Below are 7313 nucleotides of genomic sequence, written 5' to 3' on the forward strand. Positions count from 1 at the left end.
ATATACTGACATAATTTATACGTTTTGCCTCAAAAGTGAATATTAGACACAGATTCAAACTGTAGAGTCAATGGAATTTCTTCAAATAAAAAGGACAACAGACTCAACGGCTTGGATTGAAGCATTTACCTCATTTTTAATGAACCTTTTTTCATCACCAACATTTCTTCACTTAAAACTGAAACATCTTTTACCAAATATATTTGTTATTAATACATTTTAAAATGAAATTCTTTGAAAAAATAAGGTAAAATAAAAGGGTATCTATGTACAAATACATACAGCTCTACAAAAAAATGCTACCACTGCTAAATCATCAGTTTCTCTGGTTGTACTAGTTATAGGTATGTATTTAAGTCAAATTTACATTTTTGATTTATTCTATTTACTACCAACATCTCTCCCAAATTTCAAATACAAATATTATTATTTAGAGCATTTATTTGCAGAAAATTACAACTGGTCAAAATAACAAAAAAAGATGCAGTGTTTTCAGACCTCAAATAATGCAAAGAAAACAAGTTCATATTATTTTTTAAACACAGCTTTCATGCATTTTGGCTGCCCTCTACCAGTCTGTCACATGGCTGCTGGGTGACTTTATTGTCAGACTTATTGTCAGAGCAGAAGGAAGCACGATTTGTTCCAGGAGAACCTTGTACGTCGTTCAATTCATGCGTCCTTCACAAAGACATTCAGCCGTGCTGAAGCCCCCCCAGATCATCACCCATCCTCAACCAAATGTCCAACACCTGGTCATCTTATGGTTAGACAGAGACCTGGAGAGGCCCTACAAGCCTCAGTGTCCCGCACCCACTGTGACATTTGGTGAATGACGCATGAATCGAACCACATACAAGGTTCTCCTGGAACAAGTCGTGCTTCCTTCTGCTCTGACAAAAAGGATTGTTTTTCCAGCAGGACGATACTCCATGCCACACAGCCAAGTCAATCAAGGTGTGTTTGGAGGATCACCAGATCCAGACCCTGTCATGGCCACCCCAATCTCCAGACCTGAACCCCATGGGAAACCTCTGGAATGTGATCCAGAGGAAGATGGTTGGTAACATGCCATCCATCAAAGCTGAGTTGCTTGAATTGTTGCACCAGGAATGACATAAGGTCACCCAGCAGCCATGTGACAGACTGGTGGAGAGCAGCCAAGACGCATGAAAGCTGTGATTCAGAATCACGGTTATTCCACCATCTGGTGATCCTCCAACCACACCTTTCAATGTTATAATTTTTGAGGGCGCAAGACGATTCTTTGGGGTTTGCACAGGGGTGGACTGGCCATCTGGCATACCGGGCATCGTCCCGGTGGGCCGTTGACCCAATGTGGGCCGGTCCGCTATGTTTTTTTTTCTCTTTTCTTTTTTTTCTCTAAATTCCCTCCAATTGGGCCGGTCAATTGGCTACAGAGGGCTAGCAGTGTGTTGCCAGCATCGACACATATTATTGGTCTATTGTTTGTCATTGTCAATCAATCATGGGCTGAAAGGCTCAGAGAGCCCTGACAGTGCTGTCAATCACAACACAAACCAAGGTAGGGCAGGACCTCATGGCATGGGTGGGAGTCGCGGGACGGGCTGCTGCTGAGCTGAAAATGGATAAGCAGAAGAAACGCCCGGGTGGCGCTGAAAAACTGTGATTTAAAAAGCTGAACTCTCTGGAGGTGGAGGCTGCTAAATATTCTAAATTGACGGACCTATTTGGTGCCGGGGTCACCACCCCAGCAGGTGCTGCTGCGCCGGGAGACGAGCGAGTGGAGGCATAAATGGTAAGTAACGTTAGCCTGGGGCTGGCTAGGCTACATTTTTGAGACATGTCCAAAAAAAAAGTACAAAACGTTTTTACATTGAATGTGATGTGACCTAATTAACTGCATAGTCCTACTTGTGACAACATATTAGCCCAGAGTTGAAGGGCTGTGAATGTTGGTAGTTGTGGTTGATTTTGTTTAAATATGCCGAATTGTGATATTATGGGTTATTATTGTTCAGATGATTTAGCTAGGCTAGCTAAGAGCTGCTAACGTCAGCGGTTTCTTGTTGCCATAGCAACAGTAAACGTTCACATGGACCAACGAGCTGTAAGTAGAGATGAAGCTGCAGAATCAAGCTGTATTGTAAATACAGATGAGATACTTTGAATTTTAGCACAAAATACAAGTAAACCTATAGGAAATAATTACATTAATTTGCAATATTTGCCATTGAATTTATTGTAATCTTTCAATTCATTTATTGTTTACTGAGGTGATAACTATTTCATAATTTGTGTGTAACTTTAATTTCTGTGTAAATGTGTCAGTTCAGGGAGAGAGCCAGACCAATTCAGGCAGCCCAAAGACTGCACCACCACCACCAGTGGTGCAGAAAGTGTTCTGTAGCAGAGACGGCACCAGTAGAAGGTGGCTGACGTACTGTCCAGAGCGTCACATGCTGTATTGTTTCATCTGCATGGCATTCGGTAAGAGAACTCATAGCAGTCTGTTCATCAGTGGAATGTCAGATTGGAGGCATATACACCATGTATGGTGCTACGCACATGTACTAAATCTGGTGCTTGCAAACACAACCCAGATTTTTATTGAGAGTGGGTCCCTGTTTGCGCTCCTCAATGGCATTGCGGTATTCATCAAAGAGTCATATAAAAGGATGAATGTGTGGGAAGAGTCAGGCCGAAACAAGAGACGTAGACGCCTTGCTTCTATTGGCGAGACACGCTGGTGGGCCAAGCATGAGGCCCTGAAGAAGGTGTTTGGCTCCTTTGGAAAACTGGAAGATGGTCTGTACGTTGATGTGCTGTTGACATTATCAGCTATACAGAAACAGGCAACAGTGAAACCATGTATCCGTGTCATGGCCAGAGGATATGCAGAGTCATTGCTCAAGTATGAGACGATCTTCACTGCTCAAATCTTCCTCCGCATACCTGAAAATACCTTTCCATTGTCTAAATACCTTCAGACGGCAGGATTGAACATCCTCTCTGCTCACAGAATAGTGGCATCGACACAGGATACGCTGAAAAGCTTGGGAAGAGATTTTGAATCTGTAAAAAAAGCAGCAGACACATTTGTCAACTGGACAAACACAGAAATCCAAGAGAGAGATGACACAGACATTGAAGTGGAGGCCACACTGCCACAAAAGAGGAGGAGGATGAAGAAAGTCTTGCCTGGAGAGATGGTTCAGGATGAGACCCTGGATGATGCAGAAAAATCCTATGAGGTGAATGTGCATAACCGGATCATGGACACAGCAATTGAAGCCATTCATAGGCGCTTTTTAACACACGGCAATCTATATGCGGACTTGGCATGTCTGGATCCCAGAAACTTCCCTCAGCTCTGCACCAGTGCTCTTCCCCAGTCTGCCCTTCAAGACTTAAGCAAGTGCTTGCAAGGATTTGACAGCAGGGCAACCAAGGAAAATATGCAGGCCGAGTTGAAAAGCTTTGCACTCCAGTGGAACAGGCTGAAGGCATCCCCATTGGCAGAGTACAAAGCAAGAACAGTAGAAGATGGATCAGGTGGTGAGGAGGACAACACAGAAGAGGTTGAGATAACTCCCATAAGCTGTTGCTCCTGGAAAGAATGCCCTCTGTGCTGCTACCAGATACTTCGCCGTTTCAACATGCTAACAGATGCATACCCTGCCCTAGGCCTTGCTTATAAATACCTGCTTACATTATCCCTCACACAGGTGGCTTGTGAGCGCACATTTTCAATTTGAAAGTTTATTAAAAACAGACTCAGAAGCACCCTCTCATCTGATAAATTGGAGGCATTTATGTTGATGGCCACAGAGAAAGACATCCTCATGTCCTTGGACTCTGACTCTGTGATAGACAGACTTGCAGAGAAGAGTGAGCTGCTTAAAAAGCTGCTCCACTGATAAGGCGAGAAATATTTAATATTATTGTTATTATCACAAATTATGGATGTATTAATTCATTATTTGTCATTTTAATTATGCTTTTCAGAAGTTGTATTGTGCTTATGTGTTGATCCTTAATGGTGTGATCATGTACACTAAATTATCAATTATTCTCCATTACAGGTTGTTCTGATATATTTGAGGAGTCGTTCTCCCTCTGTTCTATATGTGGACTTGTTCTCTCATTTGGGACCATTGTTAGAATTTGGTAAGTGTATCATGTAATTTTTAATGTTGTATAAATTCATACTTCATAATTTTAAAAAAGTTTTGAAAGAAACGCACATCCCAAAAGTTTTCAACTTTAGGTGCAGAACAGAAGAAAACATTTTATTTATTTTTCAGACTTAATAATGTATCCAATTCCCTCTCAGGTTGACCACTTGACATGTGAGAGCTTGAGGAGTTGTTCCCCCTCCGTTCATGTTCGAGGACTTGCTCTCTCTCTGCGTCCACTCTCTACCTTCACTGCACCAAAGTTTGGCTGTTGAGTCTCCTCTAGTATGGTGAGTTTATCATTTTTTATGTTTTATGAAATCATACTTAATTTGTGAGGATTAGAGAATTAATAATGTATCCAATTCCCTCTCAGGTTGACCACTTGACATGTGAGAGCTTGAGGAGTTGTTCCCCCTCCGTCCATTTTCAAGGATTTGCTCCCTTACTTCCTCCACTTCACCACTTTTTGGCTACTGAGAAGTCTATGATTTGTTGAGTATGTCATGTGTCTTATAATGTTATATGAATTCATACTTGATTTGTGATGATGAGAGACTTAATAATGTTTCCATGTCTCTTTTAGGTTGACCACCCGAGAGCCTAAGAAGTTGTTTTCCCTCTGTCCCCTTTTGAGGACCTGCTTCGTCTCCTCCGTCATTCACTGGGCCACTTTTGGGTTCCTGAGCTTATTTCATGTGGTGAGAGGAATGCAATATGTGTATGTTTAAAGGTTTGTGTGAAGAAACATACTATATGTGTTATAAAATGACAATTGGTAATTCATAAATGTCTCTTTATATTCTCTGCTACCATTATCTCCTATCAAACAGGTTTTCCTGACCTGCTAGAAGTTCTTCTATGATGCTTGAGTCATCCATCATATCTGAGAGCTTCGTCTTGACTTTGTGAGTTTATTATGCAACTTGTTTTGTCTCAGATTGAAACAAAAGGTTTGATTATGATTATTTCCTGGCTGAAGATTTTCATATTGATGGTTTTAATTTCAAACATCTGCATATCTTTTAAGTTCAATTAACAGTTATGCAGGTAGGCCTTAGGGCTCTTTTGAGACTTAAGTCATCCTTCATGACAGATACATTTGTTCACTAAGTGTCACTACGTCACAATATGGCTACATGGCTACTTATATTTGTCAGTACACAGATACTGAGTACAAGTTCTGTTCGCTGTTTCTTGCAGGTCACGAATTTGGTGAGGAGTGGAGCTGGCTGGCTGCGGACGAGGAAGTATAGAGCAATACATTCTTGTGCACATACACGTATATGAGAATGCATATCTCTTCAGACCTGTAACCCATGTCTTAGACTTTTCACACAGCTATATATTTTTTTTTTTCCCAATTCTCTATTTATGGTTTCATAATGAGTGAGTGAATTTCAGCTCTAATGCTGCTACTGTCTGTAATATGTTTCTATTTAGATTATTTGTCAGGATATTTTTTTGTTATTATTGTCCGAGTCTGGTTTTAACTAATACTGGTCTTACACCAAAAGATTTTTACAGTCACAGACTAAAAACTGAAAGGGTAGCATAAGGGTTCTTCCCGTTAGTCTCGTCCCACCCCTAGTCATGACATAACTTCTGTTGTGATTTGACACTATAATGAATAAAGATTGATTGATATAGCTGTCAATTTTAGTCCTTGAGTTCATAGTTAAGTGCTTCATTTGTTAACTGCTATCAAGGAATATGACTCTCCTTTGTAGTATGCATGAGAGAAGATGCCGCAAGATTAGTGGACTTCTATGTAGTGTCCGCTGATAATGTAGTGGGCTGGTCTGGACAGAAAATGCCAGGGCTGAATTTTTGTCCCAGTCCACCCCTGGGTTTGCAACACACTTAATTATTGCCCTCTCAGAGAATGAGACTGTTACAGCTGTTGTGTTAAACCTTGGAAGATTCTGAGTATTGTATGTGGTAGGTTCATTATCAGAACAGGAAGCCCCATCAGGGATGAAATCTTCATCAAGTTGGAATGTGTCAGAGGTAGTAGCAGCCGTGTCTTGTTGTACAACACAGTTCTTTGTAGAGACGGTTGGAGCAGTCTTACCATGGGGTGGCTTTGAATCCCTGATGGTGGCAATGAGAGGATCCCAATCGTTATTTGCTTCAGAGTCAGGTGGGCAGTCTTCATCAGCGCTGGATCCATCGCTGCTTGACGCAGTTTTGGGAATGTAGTTTTAATCACAGAAGGAATCTTCATTACTGGAAAGGCAGATGTCCTTCACCTTTGAACAAAAAAGGAACACCAAGTTTGTATTTTCTTCATATCCAGAAAAATGTACTGGTAACATTTGTTGAGCATTATTTTAACATCGAATCACTGTGCATTTCACTATATAACAAAGAAGAAAGCAAGTCAAATTGAATTTTAATTACGTTTTTGAAACCAGACAAAGACCCCACGCAGCATTCTCATCTGTTTGTCATTACTGGTGTCACTTTCTGGTTGCTAACAAACGCCATTGTAACACATAAACACACATCAGCGCACACTGGGAGGAGGGGAGGGGCAGGAGCTCCATCAAGGCGTGTAGGACAGAGAGTGAATACACATACTATACAGAGATGCTGTATGAGAAACCAATGTGAGTTTGGAACATTGAACAATGTGAATCTATTCTAGTAGACCTCAACAATGGATCAGTGGATCAGTCGAAATCGATCAGTGGATATGGCCATGTCATGGGACCGTTAACAGTTATGGAGGTGTGCACATGCTGGATGAAGGCAATGATCTCATGTCTAGTCATGTCAACAGGTTGTAAATCATCTGTCCTTACAAGGACTGCTGTCCCAACAAGACACCCTGTGACCAGACGGCCTTTATCTTTCTGTGTAGTATGACATTTAACCCGTTTCAATTTGACCCAAAGTATGGGGAAACGGAGCCCCCTTACCAAGACGATAGTCCTGGTAAAACAGCTTCAATCTATACCGGTCAGCGACACGCAACAATGTGTGGAAAAACAATACATTGAAACTTACCATCTTGTCCCCTGATGAGTTGTACGAAGTTCGGTCCCACCACATACTTCCTGTAAATAAGTGAAAGACAGGCACGACTTTAAAACATGATTGACTCATTTTGTATTAAATCAGGTGAAATTCAGAAAATAATGTTTTTTT

The 7313-nt window shown here is 41.2% G+C and overlaps 1 long non-coding RNA gene across 6 annotated transcripts; it reads left to right on the forward strand.

Moving 5' to 3' along the window:
• The first annotated feature begins 627 nt into the window (after nucleotides 1–627).
• Nucleotides 628–6420, forward strand: LOC307016847. 6 transcript variants are annotated; one of them, XR_013801932.1, is made up of 7 exons: nucleotides 628–2472; nucleotides 4068–4152; nucleotides 4319–4450; nucleotides 4537–4659; nucleotides 4747–4861; nucleotides 4994–5068; nucleotides 5364–6420. It is a non-coding gene; the product is annotated as an uncharacterized lncRNA (long non-coding RNA). The 6 variants fall into 6 exon arrangements; XR_013801933.1 differs by having other exon boundaries at nucleotides 628–1780; nucleotides 5364–6419; XR_013801934.1 differs by lacking the exon at nucleotides 4068–4152 and having other exon boundaries at nucleotides 628–1780; nucleotides 2314–2472; nucleotides 5364–6418.
• Nucleotides 6421–7313: the final 893 nt, after the last annotated feature.

Source organism: Notothenia rossii, assembly GCF_949606895.1.
Source record: "Notothenia rossii genome assembly, chromosome: 8".
In the NCBI taxonomy this organism is placed as follows: Eukaryota; Metazoa; Chordata; class Actinopteri; order Perciformes; family Nototheniidae; genus Notothenia; species Notothenia rossii.